The sequence below is a fragment of the Solanum stenotomum genome, chromosome 11 (assembly GCF_019186545.1).
Source record: "Solanum stenotomum isolate F172 chromosome 11, ASM1918654v1, whole genome shotgun sequence".
NCBI lineage: Eukaryota > Viridiplantae > Streptophyta > Magnoliopsida > Solanales > Solanaceae > Solanum > Solanum stenotomum.
In genome coordinates this window covers 14071585-14091124 of record NC_064292.1, presented here as the reverse complement: position 1 = coordinate 14091124, position 19540 = coordinate 14071585, and the positions used below count along the sequence as shown (strand labels likewise).

Below are 19540 nucleotides of genomic sequence, written 5' to 3'. Positions count from 1 at the left end.
TGATAACAAATTTGACAATACAATAACATTCACATAACAAGAAATTTGTAGATTAAAATATTAACTTTTAGCAAAATCTAGTGATGCTTTACCAGAAGGCCTCTTACGAAAGAAATAATCCCAATAATCAGAAAACAAGACATGTTTGTACACTAATTTTTCTCCATCTTTTAACACTTGTGGAAATGTACCAATGACACTGTCAAGGCTAGGATTCACAAAATAGCGGTACAGATATTCGAGCCCTACTTGAATCAACTGCTACACAATGCTCGATACTCTTGTATCGATCATTGCTCATGATCTGCAATAAGTCACCAATGTAAACCGCTAAGGTACCTTCGATTGGATTTACCTGGATCCAATTATCACCTTTAGTCCCTCGGACATATAAGCCTCCCGTGTCGTCCTGGAAGAGAAGAGTGATGCAGGATACGTCGCTGTGTCGGCGAGCCCCAATGGTGATACTTGGATTTGGGCATGGTGGATAGTAGTTTATGTTGATAGCCATAGTTCCCATCATGAGAGGTTCTAAAGATTCATCAATTTCGTTGATGTTGAGACCCTTTAATAACACCTCTAACAACTTTTTAGCAAGTGATTTAGCCCACTTTTGATACTCCAAGACTTGGTTCCTATAAACCAATGACAAAGTCAGGAATTTCGTTAAGAGCGTACGAAATTTAAAGGCAAGTTAATTTAATGTCAAAGTCAAGAACCTCACTAAGAGTTTTCCGATAGTCCATCAGAAACAATATTTTTACTCTACAAAGGTAGCAATAAAATCTGCGTACATCTTATCTTCTCCATACCCTACTTGCGGAATTATACTAGATATATTATTGTAAAAAGGATAAAAAAATTCCTACATATGGAATATAATTCTGATTTTAAGTTATAGAGACCTTTATAAAATTTAGAGATAATGGTCAAAAACACGCCTAAAGTAACACATTTTTGCAAGTCTCCTCTGAACTATCATCAACTAGTTATCAAACCACATATCTAAATTAATGAGTCAGTTGCCAATAGGTCAAAATTTTATGCCTAATTAACTTGTGACACAACCTTTTGTGAATGTATTGATACACTTGGTCTAGTAAGTTTCAAGGTTTGTTTTGATAAATAGCTAACAATAGTTCAAATAGAAAACACAAACACCTTACAATTAAAAATATGAGATTCATTAAAAAAGTAATACTACATGTATGATTTTTTACTTACTCAAAAACACATGACCTATAAATTACATAGAATAGAAAACCCAAAAAGTTATCTTGTTTGAGGAGGCCAAAGATTGCTATCATTTTGTTGATTACAACCATGTTTTATACTATCCCTCCACTCCAAAACCTTCTCATTTTTCTCACCAATAGCACTCCAAAACATCAACACAGATTCACCAGCACTATAGCTCTCTTTAAAATACTTAACTTTTTCTTCACCTGGCAATTCAAAGTACTTGTGTGCTGCATCTTTCAAATCTTCAAGAACTTCAATTGGGATATGATTTGGAAGAAACCCCACTTGCTTGCTGCTTCTTGAATTGACTTTTCAACATTTAAATCATCAAAATTTGATAAATCAATCGTTGGGATTGATTCTTGATTGTCAATTTGGGATTTGTCTAGTCTATGTTCTTTTGGTTGAATACATTGATTTGGGATAATTTCAAGGCTTTGATCTACTAGCCCTTTTATTCCATTTGCTTTCTTGATTACAAAATCAAGTTTGTCATCGTTTGGTTCAAATTTTGATGAAGTCATTTGTGTGTTGAATCTCGATAAGTGTGTACTAATAGAAAAAAAAAATTTGGAGTTTTTTTTATGGTGGGTTTGAGATGGTGTGTGGTGGGAAGAAGGGGGGTTAGCTATGAAATGATGGAAGAAGGAGATTTGGGATTTTTATGGTGGGTTTGAGGGGGGAGGGGTGCTAGGGTTTTTTCCTGATTTTCTTACCTTATTTAAAGTTTATTTTCTCTTGAAGGAAAGTCAAAGTATCACCATAAATGTTTCAACTTTTCCAGAAAGGAAAATATAAATTTCTTCCATATTTGGTTTATTCTTTTCTTTAGAGAAAAAGTCTGAAATCCTATAAATTGAATACACATCTTCTCATACCAAGAACGCAAGAACATTCACAATGTAGATGTGTAGGAGTTTAGCTTAGGGAAAGTTTTCTCCCAATATGTTTATGCTTTTTCAATATTAGTTTTAGCCCCCAAGGCCAAGCTCGAGTGGCAAAAGGTGGAGGATTTGTGGCTTAGGTCACAAGTTCAAGCCCCACACCATGCAAAGCTAAGCCCGGTATTTAAGTGGAGAAGGGTAGAGGGGCGGGCCCATTATCCACCGAATTTAGAAGGTTGTGATTGGTCCAAAGGACGGGTCACATGCATATTTCTCGGTTATAAAAAAAAACAAATTACTTTAATAATATGTAGGTCGTTTGGACAAATCTTATTAACAATATACTTTTAGTATGCTTTTATTTTTCATCTGATTTATCGACCATATGATTTTCAATTGTAAGCTTCAGCATAATACCCCAATCATTTTTTGAACTTAACAAGGGAAAGGGGGAGAAGCGGGGTCAGTTTTGAATGTTGGAGAAGTCTGTACTTTTTCAATTTTAACCTAACATTCTAGATTCGAGTTTTTGTGAATACAAAGTCACTTTTGCTAGGGAGTGATTACTCTAAATGTAAGATTTTCTGGCACGAATTCAAATTTAGTTAGATTCAATATGAATACTGAACATCAAATGAGGAAAAAATTATTTCTTCATTCTATTATTTCAAGGGAGTGGGGTGGGGGTATATGGATGATATATTACTGACCTAAACAAAATTCTTGAATAATTTTTTTATATAGTGTTTCAATTTTTTTTCTTTTAAGTTTAATCAAACATTATCATCATCCAATATATCTTCTAGAAATAGCTATTTAGAAATTAGTGAGGTGGCTTCTTGGGTTCATATACATGAATTGTGGTTTATTTGAATAATATTTTTTTGAAATTGTGTACTCTATTATATCCATAAAAAATTAACAACAAAAATAGTGCTACTATAATTTAATACTTTATTTTACTTTTAATATAATTTTATAGCTATAAATTTTATGACAATTGAGAATATATGATGGGGACATATATCAAATGTGTATTTTTTTTTTTGAGTAAATAGGAAAAAGATTTAAAAATAAAAGCAGTACTACTTAAATCTATTAGAAGAAAAAATTTCATATGGTTGAGTGCATTTCCTTATACATTACTTTATCTTCATCATAGTTGTGTTCTTCGTTTGCTAGAAAATCGACATATTACTTTACCTCCCTCCAAACATGTTAGATAGTGTCAATTGTCAAATGTGAAATTATTAACTTTCAACTATGACAAATTCGCAAAATTCAAGAAATGTAAAATTATACACTAATTATACCAGTTAAAAGGTTTGAAACTACATTCTACAATATATCAACACAGTTTTTAATGAGTTGAGCTAGTAAATAAATGAGTCAATGATCAGGCCAAACTTGGATGGATTTGACGAATCATAATTTCATGAATGAGTTTTTGTTGTTAGGGTAAAGTTTTTGTAGAATTTACGTAGTATTTGATAATTCAAAACTTGACTTTTGATATCAGTTTTTGTCATTGAAAGACTACCTATCACAATCTTTGATGGTTGGGGGGTTTTTTCACCCTATATTTGATACCAGTCTTAGGAGTGAAAGTAAATTCACTCTAAACTCAAAATCTATAGTTGATGATGGAGATAGTTACCACCAGTGACGATCTTAGAAAATGATAAGCTTCATTTAAGTAGGTGTTTTCCCCCCTCATTTTTTGTATTGAGTATCCGATATAAAACTGAATGCAAATTCATTTTCTAAACTCGAGATCCTTAATTGATGGTGGAGATTGTTACTACCCATCATGAGTATGTGTTTTTCTTATTTTATATTTGGTATCCGCTTTAAAGAAAGCACATTTTTTCAAATTATAGAGTTCAAGTTTAAAATTAGCACAGTGTTACATACCAATTATTAGAAGAATAAACTTACAATATTACAAAGAAAAAAATATGGGGTAAAGTTATTATAAACAAAAAGAAAGATAAAGGATAAAATGAGATTATTGAATGATTAGAACAAAACAAGAAAACGACATAATCATACCAACTCACTGGTTACGTAAAGAGACATTCTTTGTCATGTTGAAAAAGCTGCTAAGAAGAATAGTTTTCTTTTCTCTTGCGACCTTCCACGCCAAGGAGGGTTGAAGGGATCGATCCCAATAGCCTTTCACGAGGTGCGTAGCATTCTTTATAGCCGTTACGAAAGCTCCCGAAGAGAAAGAGGTCTTTGCTGCTTGACTGCGTGAACCAGGTCAAGGTCTTGCTTTTGGCATTCCCGCTGTTGACGTCCCATCGAGTTAGCTAGTTAAGGGTGAAAGGGATTTAGGAATGAATAGCAGGCAAAGTACATAATAACAAATTTGACAGTATGATAACATTTGCATAACAAGAAATATGTAGATTAAAACATCAAATTTTAGCAAAATCTAGTGTTGCTTTACCATAAGGCCTCTTACAGAAGAAATAATCCCAATAATCAGAAAACAGGACATGTTTATGCACTAGTTATTTTCCATCTTTAAGCATTTGTGGTAATGGACTAATGACACTATCAAGGCTAGAATTCACAAATAGCGGTACAGATATTCAAGCCCTACTCGAATCAACTGCTATATAATGCTCGATACTCTTGTATCAGTTGTTGCTCATGATTTAAAACGAGTCACATCTATATGTTAACCGCTAAAGCGCCTTTGATTGGATTTACATAGATCCAGTTATCGCTTTTAGTCCCTCGGACATATAGGCCTTCTGTGTTGTCCTGGAGGACTAGAGTGATGCAGGATACGTTGTAGTGTTGGCGACAACCAATGGTGATACTTGGATTTGGGCATGTTGGATAGTTGTTTGTGTTGATATCCATATTTCCCATCAAGAGAGGTTCTAAAGATTCATCAATTTCATTGACATTGAGACCCTTCGTGAAGGGATGATATGAATTTTTTTGTAGAATTTACGTAGTATATTATAATAAAGCCTTGACATTAGATACTAGTTTTCATTATTGAGAGACTACCTATCATAATAATTGATGATTGGGGGGGGGGGGGTTAGCCACCCTATATTTGATACTAGTCTTAGGAGTGAAAGTAAATTCATTCTAAACTCGAAATCTATTATTGATACTGGTCACGATATTTGAAAATGATAAGCGTCATTTAAGTAGGTGTTTCTCCCCTAACTTTGTATTCAATATCCGATTTAAAACTGAATGCAAATTTATTTCTAAACTCAAGATCTTTAATTGATGGCGGAGATTATTACTGCCCATCATGAGTACATGTTTTTTTCTTATTCTATATTCAGTATCCACTTTAAAGAAAGCAAAATTTTCAAATTATAGAGTTCAAGTTTAAAATTATCACAATGTTACACACCAACGATCAGAAGAATAAACTTACAATATTACAAAGAAAAATTATTAAGTAAAGTTATTATAAACAAAAAGTAGGATAAAGGGTAAAATAAAATTATTAAATGATTAGAACAAAACAAGATTACGACACAATCATATCAATTCACTAGTTATGTAAATAGAGACTTTTTGTCATAACAAATTTGACAATACAATGACATTCACATAAAATAATTTATAGATTAAAATATCAATTTTTAGCAAGATCTAGTGATGCTTTATTAGAAGGCCTCTTACGGAAGAAATAATCCCAATAATAAAAAAACAAGATATGTTTGTACAATGGTTTTTTCAATCTTTCAGCATTTGTTGAAATGGACCAATGACACGTTCAAGGCTAGGATTCAGAAATAGTGGTACTGATATTCGAGCCCTGCTCGAATCAACTGCTACACATTGCTTGATACTTTTGTACCGATCATTGCTGATGATCTCTAACAAGTCACCTATGTTAACCGCCAAGGCATCTTTGATTGGATTTACGTGGATACAATTATCGCCTTTAGTCCCTCAGACATATACGCCTCATATGTCATTTTGGAAGAGCAGCATAATGCAGGACATGTCGCAGTGTCGGTGAACCCCAATGGTGATGTCATGATCCTAGCCTACACCTTGGATGTGGCCGACACTCGAGAACCATTGGTGGTCCCCAAGCGAACCCTCATCTTGGCTGACTAAAAGAGGAAGATTAATTCGAGTAAAATGGGAACTCCAAATGCATAACTAAAATTTAAAAACTCAATATGAACCCAACTCCAATAAATGTCTAAAAATAATTAACAAGTTATAGTTAACTGTCTCATGACCTCAATACATCTCAACAACAAAATGAAATAATGAGAGACTCCTCAACTTTTAAACTATCTATGAAGCCTCTAATATTAAGATAGGTGCCGGGATAGAACCCCCAACAACTTAACCAAACAAGAAGTAAATGTGAACCCCTACGAAAGCAAGAAAGCTCACCAAGGCTAACTGGAATGTCAAATGATCTCAACGAAGCGCCTGTCGATAATCCTGAACACCTATACCTGCACCATAAAATGATTCAAGTCGAATCAGTACATTGAATGTACGAGTATGTAAGGGGAAAACTGAAAGCAATAACTAACTAAACTGATAAGGCTAGAAGAAATACTCAACTCAACTCAATACAAAGCAACAATAATAGATGCAATATAAAACAACTAATAAAACTCAATGATGTATAATTATACAATAAAATACTTTTATTCTTATTTAGGAGATTCTCTAACCGACAACCATCACTATGAGCTACGTGATGATATATCGTCTCGCCCACGCTGCCAGAATTGTCCTATACATTGTCGAGGTATATGACACCTCAACTAAGTGGATCCACTAAGCTCTGCCTGGAGGCACTTAGGATTCATCTAAAAAGTATGATCATGTACTCATGTTGGCATACATGGTTTATGAGGAATGTGAGTTGTCTGAACTCATCCCTATATCAGTGCTCTATACTACTCCCAATAATATATACTCATGCTCGATGTTTAAAAACATACTCTTCCTCTGGTTTGAGATAATTGCTCAAACTATCCACTTAAATGAGATAACTGCACTTAAATATATCTGAACTCATTAACTCATTTAGAATTCAAAGTTTCTCTGTTATTAATGTAAAAACTGATACCTTTGGGAATACTTAGTTCCCTTATACTCTTAATTCATATTTGAAATTTTTTTCTCAAAAATATATCAAAATCATATTGTGATATGATCATTTATGACTCGGGAAGTCATACTGCATAAACATTGATGTCATATTTAAATACCATACTGCTTAAACATTAATGACATACTCGACTGTCATACTAATCATATTTTAAAAACTTTTTCTCAAAAGTCTTCTTTACTTCCTCTAGAACTCAGTTTAAAACTCAAATATTAGCTTTAAAAAAAAGCTTCTCAAGATTTATAACTAAATTTATAAGGTTCATGAGGAATTATGAACATGAACGACTTAATTCAAGGATCTCAATAACAATATGAAAACTTAGTACTCAGAACTCAAGAACTCAACAATATTACTCATCTCAAGAATACTCACTTCATAAGGTTCATGCAGAATTATAGGCATGAACGACTCAACTCAAGGATCTTAATAACAATGTAGACTCATAAATACAACTCTTTTCATTCTCATACTCATTTACTCAAGACTTAGTTCATGTCTATAGTTAATTGCAAAAGACTTCTCAAGATGACTTAAAAAGGACCTCTTGAACTTTCCTCTTAACTCTACTTTAATTCGAAGTGTAAATTAAGAGTTGTGAATAAGATATGTAGGATCTCTCAAGTATTAATGAATACTTCAAGACTTAATATCAAGAAGAGAAAGAAGACACGATTCAAAGGAACACTTTTGGGATGAAGAACGGAGAAGAAAAAGGGCAGACGGCTCTAGCGTATCGGTGGCGCGTCGTGCTAGCCCCAAAAGTACTGGGAGTACTTTGAGGCGCACTAATGGCACAGAGCGCCAGCGCTTCTGGCAGGTGCATTGCCCCAGCTCTCCTGGCGCTATGGGGGCGAATTGCCCCAGCCCAAACCCAGAAATCCGACAAATTTTCTTGTTAAATTTTGGGTCCTAGCTCATTTTGAATTGATTGGTTTCTTCCAAAATCTCTTTGATTCATAAATCCAACACAAAATCATTGAAATCTCACTCAAATTCTATTAATAAACACCACTCATTCGCAAGACCCTCACCTCAAAAACTCAAAACCTCCATTGATAAAGAATGGGGCTAAAACTCAAGAACTACTCAAGAATTTTTACATAAACGATTTCATGTATGAATTAATGGATGAATTACATATTGGAGTGAGGAAGAAAAATTCCATCACTATGGAAAACCTCACATATCTTGAAAGAACAATTGCTCTTAGAAAATTTCCTCAACTCTTTAATGAACGCTTGTAAACCCCTTTTTTCCTCTTCTTGACACATTGCTCTAAAATACCTAAGTGATTAGAACGTGAATGGGTATTTTAGAATTTGATTAAATCCTTAATTGGGTCAGGAAAAACATGCTAAGACAAGTGGGAAAAAAGAAGAGACCAAAATACCCTTTCCTAAAACGAATGGAAAGCCTTAAATGGAGATGATTCACTCAAGTGGGCATAACTTTTTACTCATGGTTCATAATTTAGCATACTTGGCGGCGTTGGAANCTCCATTGATAAAGAATGGGGCTAAAACTCAAGAACTACTCAAGAATTTTTACATAAACGATTTCATGTATGAATTAATGGATGAATTACATATTGGAGTGAGGAAGAAAAATTCCATCACTATGGAAAACCTCACATATCTTGAAAGAACAATTGCTCTTAGAAAATTTCCTCAACTCTTTAATGAACGCTTGTAAACCCCTTTTTTCCTCTTCTTGACACATTGCTCTAAAATACCTAAGTGATTAGAACGTGAATGGGTATTTTAGAATTTGATTAAACCCTTAATTGGGTCAGGAAAAACATGCTAAGACAAGTGGGAAAAAAGAAAAGACCAAAATACCCTTTCCTAAAACGAATGGAAAGCCTTAAATGGAGATGATTCACTCAAGTGGGCATAACTTTTTATTCATGGTTTGTAATTTAGCAAACTTGGCGGCGTTGGAAAGAGGACTCAAAGACCTTCGATTTGATTGCTCATGAGCCACCTAATTCTTTGTGTGATAAAAGATATGGTCGATTGAAGTTGACCCAAGAAAAATTTCATAGTGAAACTCAATTGGAAGGAGAATTTTCAACTCAACTTTATGCTAGGGAATTTTAGTGACCTTAACATCTAAGAAAATTTAGAATAACTCTGTACAAATCTTATTCACCATAAATAATGACTCGAGTCTTAACTTAGAAATTTTTGGGATATTACAGGTGATACTTATATTTGAGCATGGTGGATAGTAGTTTATGTTGATAGCCATAGTTTCCATCAAAAGAGGTTCTAAAGATTCATCAATTTCATTGACATAGAGACCCTTTAATAGCACATCTAACAACTTTTTAACAAGTTGTTTTACCTAGTTTTGATACTCCAAGACTTGGTTCCTATAAATCAGTGACAAAGTCAAGAATTTCGTTAAGAGCATAAGCAATTTAACAGCAAGGAAATTTGATGTCAAATTCAAGAATTTCACTAAGAGTATTCTGATAGTCCATCAGAAACAACATTTTTACAAAGAAAGGTACAAATAAGATCTGTGAACATCCTCTCCTCTCCATACCCTACTGTGGAATTATACTAGATATATTATTGTAAAAAGGATAAAAAAAAATTCCTACATAATTCTGATTTAAGTTATATACACCTTTATAAAATTTAGAGATAATGGTCAAAAACACGTCGGAAGTAACACATTTTTGCAAGTCTCTTATTTGAACTATCATCAACTAATTATCAAAACACATCTTAAAATTAATGAGTCAGTTGCCATTAGGACGAAATTTTATGCCTAATTAACTTTGTGACACAACCTTTTGTGATTGTATTGAGACACTTGGTCTAGTATGTTTCGAGGTTTGTTTTGATAAATATGTAACACCCCAGAAAAGTTTTCGAACTAAGACTCGAACAGTTCTACGTAGTGAGCGAGATTTTACCAAGGAATTAAAAATTTCTTAAGTTTTAAGGTCACTAGATGTAGCACTTTGAGTTCCAAAAATAATTAAATTGGAAATAGCAAAATCTGAAATTTTGCAAGTTAAGCTAAGTATGAGTTTTGGGTCGACTTCAAACGATCATAACTTCTAGCTCAGGATGATTTAGGTGTGCTACTAGATACCGTAGGAAATATCTTTGAGTTTTCTTTCCAACGCCATCGAGTTTTCTCAGTTTCAAGTTCGTATGAAGGAGATATGTCCATTCGAAGTTGGGCTGTCTAGATAAGGAAAGTCAAAACCTGATTTTAGAGGGGTATTTTGGTCTTTTCCTTACCTAATCAGATTTAATTCATTTTTAGTAACATTTTAGGGGTCTAATCTGATTAGGTTCAGTTTTATAATCCTAGTTTACGCCTAGGGTTTTAGTTGAGAGTTCAAGAAGAGAAAAGAAGAAGAGAGAAGAGGAGAAGGAGAAATGATCGAAGCGTTCGTCGAAATTCTTGAGAGTTGTTGCGGATTGTCGCCATGGGTTTGATCCCTAAGAGGTATGTAAGCTTCCATAGTGTTGGTTTTGTTCACCCACATGCCAAACATATTATTTTCAGTGAAGTTTTGATTCTCAAAAAGTTGAAGGATTTAAGTTCTTGGTAGGTGTTCTTGAAGTTCATTCTAAATCTTGTTTTGTTGGGGTTATGATGATTTCTTGAGATGAAAGTGATTGTTTTGAGTGGATTAGTGTGTACTTAGGTTGGGTAATTTAATCTAAGAAAACTTAAGAAAATAAATTGATTAAAAGCGATCTAGGATCAAAAAATGAGAGGCGAAGTTCGTCGAACTTGGCCTGGGGAGAGGCTAGCGCAGCGCGCCCCAGATGCGCCCAAGGGTCTGGGGCGACGCCCTTGAAGTGCACCCATATGTAGTCTCTGAAGTTAGGGGCTGGCGCCCCACGCCCGGAACGCACCAGGGTCGCCTGCCCCCACTCATTCTCCGTCGGATGTGTAGTTTGAGCTCCTTTGAAGTGTATATTCACCCCTTTGATTCTAAGCACTCCTAACTACTTCCAAACACTTAGAAATCATTCATAAAATGATCATAACCTTGAATTCATAATTCAAATTCAAGGTAAAGTTAAGAGTTACGTCTTAAGAGTTCTTTCGATCATTTTGAGAGAGTCCCTTGAAGTCCTTCTGAGGAGTCTTCTACAATTTCTAATAACTTATTTCAAGACTCAAGTAAGTGAGAATAAGAGTGAGAAGAATATATTCATGAGTCTACACTATCACCTAGATCATTCATATCATGGACCATAACTCTTGAATTCATAATTCACATTCAAGAGAGAGTTAAGAGTAGAGTTCAAGAAAGTCTTTGAGTTCAATTGTGAATCCTTTGAGATCCACCATCGATTTGAGTTAAGTTTTGAGAATTAACTATGAGAATGAGAAGAGTCGTATACCTGAGTTCCTTATTGATATTTTGACCCTTGAGTCAAGTCGTTCATGCCCATAACTTCTGCATGAACTACATCAGTTGGTACCTTTGACAGGAGTAGTATCTTCAAGTTCTAAGCCTTTAAGTGTTGAGTTCCAAATCCCTTTTGAGAAGCATCTTTGAGTACTTGAGTTGAATATTTCAATCCCATAATTCCGCATGAACACTATAAGTTGAAAAATCTTGAGATGAGTAGTATCATTAAAGTTCTTGAGTTCCAAGTATTGAGTTATATCTATGGTTATTGAAAACCTTGCATTGAGTCGTTCATGTCTATCATTCGGCATGAACCATATTTTAAGAAGTCTTTTACAAATGTTTAAACTTTGTTTTAAGACTCAAGCTTTGAAGTTGAGTAAAGAGTAAGAGTAAAGTTCATTTTCTTTAAAATGATATATGGGAACTAAGTCTTCCCAAGAGTAAATGTTTTCACATTTAAGATAAGAGGAAACTGAGATTTCCAAAAGAGTTTTGAGCAAGAAAAGGGAACATCGATTCCAAGAGAGCTTTTAAGCTAAGTTTTAGTAATTATCTCAAATCAGAGAAGAAGTTGTTTTAAGAACAGATGAGCTAAGTATATTTTGGGAGTATTATTGAGCACCGATGTAGGGATGCGAGTTTCATATTAACTCAAGTCTCCATGAAAACCATGTAGCCATCATGGGTAGAAAAGGGTCATACTCTTTAGATGAATCATTTTCACATAGACTAGTGGATCCACTTAGTAGTTCAGGTCCTATGCCTTTGGCAGGGTATAAGATGGTCTTTGGCAGCATGAGGTAAAGTGTTATATCATCACTATAACTCTTAAGTGATGATTGTCGGTTAGATAAACTCCTACATAAACTATATTACTTTATTATATAAGTAAAGTTGAGTTTTGTTATTGCATTTTCTTTAACGAACTAAGTTGTTTTACTGTTTTATAAAACTTTCCATATATTGCATGTGTATTGTTGCTTTATATTGAGTTGAGTATCCAGAGTCGAATATCATATATTTGAGTTGAGTATCTAATCTCTGAGTTGAGTATCTTATCCTTGAATACTTTTGAGTTGAGTAAGTTGAGTAGTTTTGAGTATTCTTGAGTATTCCTTGAGTTGAGTAAGTTTAAGAAGAGATAAGTATGTTTCCTATGTATCAAGTTTCAAGCTTATGTTATGCTTTAGAATTCCTCTTACATGCTTGTACATTCCACGTACTGAGCCATTTGGCCTGTATCTTTACATGATGCAAACACAAGTATTCAGGATCATCAATAGAATATTCGTTGATACATTCGAGAGTTCGAGTTAGATTTAGTGAGCCTCCTTATTTTCCGGAGGATTTCATTTACTTTTCAGTTTAGTCAGGATGTCGTGGGTCTTGTCCTGACTTCCATCTTTATTAGTTAGAGGATTCATAGATAGTCAGTATAGTTGAGAAGTCTGTTATCACGCCCCAAACTAAAGAAGGTGTGACTGGCACTCGACACCATAAACAATCGAGTTAGCCACATAAACATACCAACTGACTCAATTGAGGGCTTAGAAAGTCGAGCAGCATAACATCTAAAATACTATGACTGGACCCTTAAGGTCATAACCTGAATATCAGTAAGTCATATAGACGAAGGTAGACAAACCAAAGATAATATGGTACTAGCTAGTCGACAAGTCTACAATAAAGATATACACACATACATACATATCTATACATGCCAAGCCTATGTGGCTGGAAAATGGAAGCTGCAGAAAGAAACCCAGAATACTGTGTCCACAATAACCTCTATGAGTGACATAAGCGCTGGTCGGGACAATGCCCCAATTATACCCAGACTGTACAATAAAAGCAACATCCTATGAAAGCTCCGGGAAGAAGTGGACAGGGTCAAAGTAGCAATTTAGAGCTCACTTGCAGAGTAATTAACTCGCCAAACCATTTTTAAATGTATGCTTCACTACCTTCTCTTCTCCAAATTACAACCTCAAATTAATGACATAACATACATTTTGCAGTAGCTATTAACAAGTGGAGGCCTACACAATAGTCAACAACAACCAAATAGAGTATGCTTGCACAATAATTAAAACTCGGTGTATCGCCACACCCCTATTTTTCAACCCAAAATTACCATAACCAAATCCTAACCACGAGTCTTCAAACCATTAAAGCCATAAAAAATATGTATAATACAGTCCTATAATTGTTCAATATAACCATAATAACTTGAACTCGCCGCTTCCAATCATCATCCTATACGTTCGTCCAATAATTACATTTGGAGTCATGTCTTTCTCTTCATATGCAATAAGAGCTTAAAAGGACAAAACCTAAACTTAAACTTGATGGAGCTTGTAGTACATTAACATGTCTTGTCAATAAAAAACAGTCTCCTTAAACGCAAGACGTTGAACCAAGAAAAAACAATTTGAAAATTGCAATACATTAATAGAACCAACGTTACACTAATTTATGTTACAATTAAATATCCATCTATACTTCTTCTTCTCTACCAGACTCATATCAACAAGAACCACACACATACAAAGCATTTACAAAAATATTCCAGCAACAACAATATCAGAAAACACTTCAAAAAAGCCCAACATCACGTAACTATCCAAATACCATTTTTCCAACCGTCTATTCATGTTCTTGCCTATATAGCATACAAATAACTTGGACTCACTCAATAAAATGAAGGGTGAGAATTATTATCTCCAAACAGAAGCAACACCACATAGAAAACAAGGCTCCTTCACCATGAATAATCCTTCAAATCACAACCAACGAGGAGGAAAGAAATAACACAATCTGTATGAACGTTCCGAGGGTGAAACCACGTTGAAATCTTGTAAATATTTGCTTGGATGATAGAGGAACCTTTAGAGAGGATTTTAGACTGTTTTATTCTTATTTTGGTCCAAAATAATGAGATAAAACGAAGGGAAATCTGATCTTATAGAGCTAAACCGACATAGGGGCGAGGGACCCACCTTCACGTGCCTGCTTGTGCAGTCTCATTAAAATTTGAATATCTCTCAATTTTGAAGTCGTATGGACAAATGGCTTAGTGTGTTGGAAAGTAGACTCGTAGACCTTCAATTTCATATATTGGGGTTCTTCTAAAGTATTGTAGATTGGGAGAAAAGCTCTGAGACATTTAACCCAATTTTCAGAAAATTTATCAAAGAAACTTACTCTAACTTTTGCCAACTTTTTATTTCTCAACTTGCTTGACTTCAAAACTTAACTTAGTATCATTGGGCGACTATATCACCTTATAAAACATCCTTATTAGCATATAAGACACTTTTTGTCTTATCCCCAAAGGTACCGGTTAACTCAAGCATTCTGAACGGGCGGGGTATTAGAATAGATATTAACGTTAGTCTAATTCTTTGATTTTTTTTTACCTCCCCTTTGCAACTTTATTCTCCTGAAATGATACACCAAGTCATATAAGCCTCATACACTCATTCAATGATACACATATTATGCGAAAGAACCACGGGATCTCACATTCTCCCCTCCTTAAGAACATTCGTCTGCGAATGGATTCGAACAATCTCTTAGTTGTATTCCTTGTTGTTACTGTACTATTTGCAAGGAAATACTTTTTACGTCCGCAAATCTTAAATCTAGTTTGAAAATCTTATCGCAAGGCTTTGTATATCTAGCTTGCGACAATCAATATAAATTGTATTTTTTGAGGTATTTAAAATCCAATTAAGTTTTGTGTACAGGAATAATTGTCAATTATTGAAAAACAACTCTGCTTGAGTCGTCAATAGTTGGGGGTAATTCTTCCCTATTTCCTCCTCGGCTTCTCAAGTTATTTCCTTAACATTGTTATTCCACCATAACACTTTCATAGAAACCGCTTCTTCAGTCCAAATCTTTCTTACCTGCCAAACCAAAATAGCCACTAACACCTTAGCATAAAACAAGTCTACAGAGACAAGAATATCCTCAACGGGGATAATTCAAAGCATTTTCAATGTACTTCTATAAACTAGATACATGGAACACCAGATGAACTGCTTTAAATTCTGAAGGGAAATCAATCTCATAAGCCACCCTACCAATCCTTCGAATAATATTATATGGCCCTACATTCTTTGGACTTGGTTTTCCTTTCTTGACTAATCGCATGAAACCCTTCATAGGCCATACTTTGAAGAAAAACCAATCTTCTACATCAAACTCTAAGTCTCGTAGTCAAACATCTGCATAAGTCTTTTGACTACTCTGTGATATCTACAACCGATCTCTACTAAGCTTTACCTTCTCCATAACTTGTTAGATTAGATCATGACCTAGCAACTCTACTTCCCTGATCTTGAACCAATAAATTGGTGACCTGCACTTCTTACATAGAGTGCTTGATAAGGAGCTATTTGAATACTTGCTTGGAAGTTGTTATTATAAGAAAACTCAACCAGTAACACGTGATCACCCCAGTTTCCACGAAAATCTAGCACACATACCCATAACATGTCCTTGAGCATTTAGATTATATGTTCGGCTTGGCCATCAATCTGAAGATAAAAACCGACTAAGATTAACTTGAGTCCCCAAACCCTTCAACAAGGATCTCTATGTTGTGCTATAAAATGTGTCCATCTATTTGAAATAATCTATACTGAGACATAATTGAGTATAAATAACTCTCTAATGTACATCCCAACATATTCCACAAGAAGGTAGTCCTGACTAGACAAAAATAGGCTGATATCGTCAACCTGTGAATAATCACCCAAATGGAATTTGATCTTCCCTCGCGAATGTGGAAACGTGTGACAAAATTCACATTTATCTCCTTCCACTTCCACAATGGAATAACTATCACCTGAGGTAGCAAACTAAGCTTCTAATGCTCTACCTCTCCCTATTAACAACATATCTCAGTAATACCATGACACATTTTCATGGTCCCTATGTGAACAAAGAAGCGAGAATGGTTCGCATGTCCCATATTTTTCAATAGAAGTTGTGTGGCATTCAAAACATATAACTGATCTCTGAATTTGAAGACTGTCGCTTCTGCTCTATCAAAGGTGAATTTTTTTTTGTTCCTAAGCCTTGCCTCTGAGCTCATCTAAGCTATGATCTTCACTTTTTCAAGCTTTCACCTCGACAAATAGAGATGATATTACCCAGTCCTGAACTGTGACTCTAGTATCATTGGAGTTTTATAATCTAACCTCAAACCAGCTGGTTAATAGAGCTCTTAAGCCATCTCCTGGTTCTCAGTTCCCAAAGGTGATAAACTACCCATAGTAAAACTGAGGGCATCCGCTACTATATTTTACTTACCTTGGATGATATAAGATACCCACATCAATAACTTTCAGCGATTCATTCCATCTACGCTATTGTAGAATTACCTTTTCCAGTCTAAAAATATACTGGGGGCTCTTAGGATCTGTATAAATATCAACATTAAAAAAATTCAAGTAATGCCTCAAAATCCTCAAGGAATGAATAATTGCAGTCAACTCTAAATCGTAGGTCGAGTAGTTCTTTTCATTCTTCATTAACTATCACGAAACATAAACAATTGCCTTTGTTTAATGTTTCAAAACATAAACCAACCTAATTCTTGAAGCATAATAATACACTACATTTCCCTCTTGACCGTCTTGTAGGGTCAGAACTGGTGTTAAACTCATTTGATATCTCAGCTCTTGGAATCTCCCCTCATAGGCTATAGTCCACTGAAACTTAACTTCTTTTTAAGTCAACTTTGTTAGAGGTGCTGAAAGTGGAGAAAAAAAAAATCTTCCACAAAACTTATATAATACTCCACTAACCCTCAGAAAGATTCGAACTTCCACCAGGTTTATAGGTCTAGGCCAAGTCTTCACAACCTCATTCTTCTGTAAGTATACCTGAATACCTACATCTAATATAATATGGCCCCGAAGAAAAAAACCATTAAATACAACCAGAACTCATTCTTTGAGAATTTAGCTTACAACCTCTAATCTTGGGGTAACTGAAGCACTACTTAGTGATGATCTCTATGATTTGCCTCTAAATGAAATGTACCAGAATATCATTAACTAATACAATTACGAACAAGTATAGAATGACATTGATATATTATTCATCAGGTTCATAAATATTGTTGGGTCATTCGCCAATCTGAAAGACATTACAAGAAACTCAAAATAGCCATATCTAATCCTGAAAGTTGTCTTTGAAGCATTACACTCTCGAACAAGTACCTAGTGGTACCCTAAATGTAAATCAATCTTTGGGAAGCATCCGACATCATATAGTTGGTTGAAATAACCCATCAATCCTTTGTAGTGGATATGTGTTCTTTATAGTCACCTTATTCAGTTTTTTTGTAGTCTATACACTTCTACAATGATTCATCTTTCTTCCGAACAAATAACATTGGTGCACCGCTTGGTGATGCACTAGTCCTGTTAAAGCTCTTATCTAATATATCCTTCAATTTTGCTAGTGCAATTCTAAATAGGGAAATTGATATCGACAGAGCATCTCGTAATGTATCAGTAGAAAAATTTATCGCTTGTTCTAGGGAAATAGTAAGAAGCTCACATGGAAATACACCTAGAAACTCATTGCCCACTATAATAACTGAAGAGTCGAGGTCTTAAGATCAATATCTTAAACTCGCTCGGAAAATATGATAAGTACAGCCATTGGCAAACATTTCCTTGCCTAAAGATTGCAAATAAACTTGCCTTTTGGCATTGCACCATTACCCTTCCATTCTCATACTACTTCCCCTGAGAACTGAAATCTAACAGTCTTCTCTTGGTAGTCGACATCGACATAATAAGGTTTCCACCAATCCATTCCCATATCAATAACAAAGTCGAGCATCTCTAGCCCTATCACGTCTAAAAAAAAATTTGATGACAAACAATCTCTACCATAGAACCTCGATTAATCCTCTTGAGAGCATGTGAAACACAAAGCACGATTTAGATTTCATACGTACTTATAACTCACCTCTATAACACGTTCTATAATTTGAAAGAAATGTAACCAATCTTAAATGCCCTATAGCCTCTTGATTATAAGTGTGGTGCACAACACACCCATAAACAAGAATCTACAAGACACGACTTGTAGACTCCCTGGGACACGACCTGCTCCGATACCAAGTTTGTCACGCTCCAAACTAGAGAAAGCGTGACTGGAACTCAACACCTTAAGCAATCAAGTTAGCCACATAAACATACCAACTGCCTCAACTGAGGGCTTAGAAAGTCGGGCAGCATAACATCTAAAACACTATGACTGGACCCTTTAGGTCATAAGTTGAATATCAGTAAGTCATATAGACGAAGGTAGACAAGCCAAAGATAATATGGTACTAGCTAGCCGACAAGGCTACAATGAAGATGTACATACATACATACATACATATCTATACATGCCAAGCCTATGTAGTTGGAAACTGGAAGCTGCAGAAAGAAACCCAGAATACTGTGTCCACAATAGCCTCTATGAGTGACATAAGCGCTGGTCGGGACAATGCCCCAATTATACCCAGACTGTACAATAAAAGTAACATCCTATGAAAGCTTCAGGAAGAAGTGGAGCTTACCAACTCATAGCTGAACCCCGAATCCTAGCAGAAGGGTCAATCAGAATCCCTACCTGGACCTGCACACACGAAACAAAAATGCGTCCCAGGCAACGGTACGTCAGTACAAATAAAAATGTACTGGTATGTAAGGGAGAAAATAGAATAATAAATAGTTACTATATAAAGGGGAATAAAGATACCACCTGAAACAGAAATTGTGGTAGCCTCTATGGTTGACATCAAACCTTATATAGATTAAATATGCATGGTATGCTCGCATAATCTTATGTCATGAATATATATATATA

At 34.9% G+C, this 19540-nt stretch overlaps 2 pseudogenes; both read right to left on the bottom strand.

Annotated features, from left to right (window-relative positions):
- Positions 1-60: 60 nt before the first annotated feature.
- LOC125845667 (bi-functional coumaroyl CoA and feruloyl CoA ortho-hydroxylase F6H2-2-1-like) lies at positions 61-1766 on the bottom strand (annotated as a pseudogene).
- Positions 1767-4805: 3039 nt separating this feature from the next.
- Positions 4806-19540, bottom strand: part of LOC125845666 (bi-functional coumaroyl CoA and feruloyl CoA ortho-hydroxylase F6H2-2-1-like) — an 18372-nt pseudogene continuing 3637 nt past the window's right edge.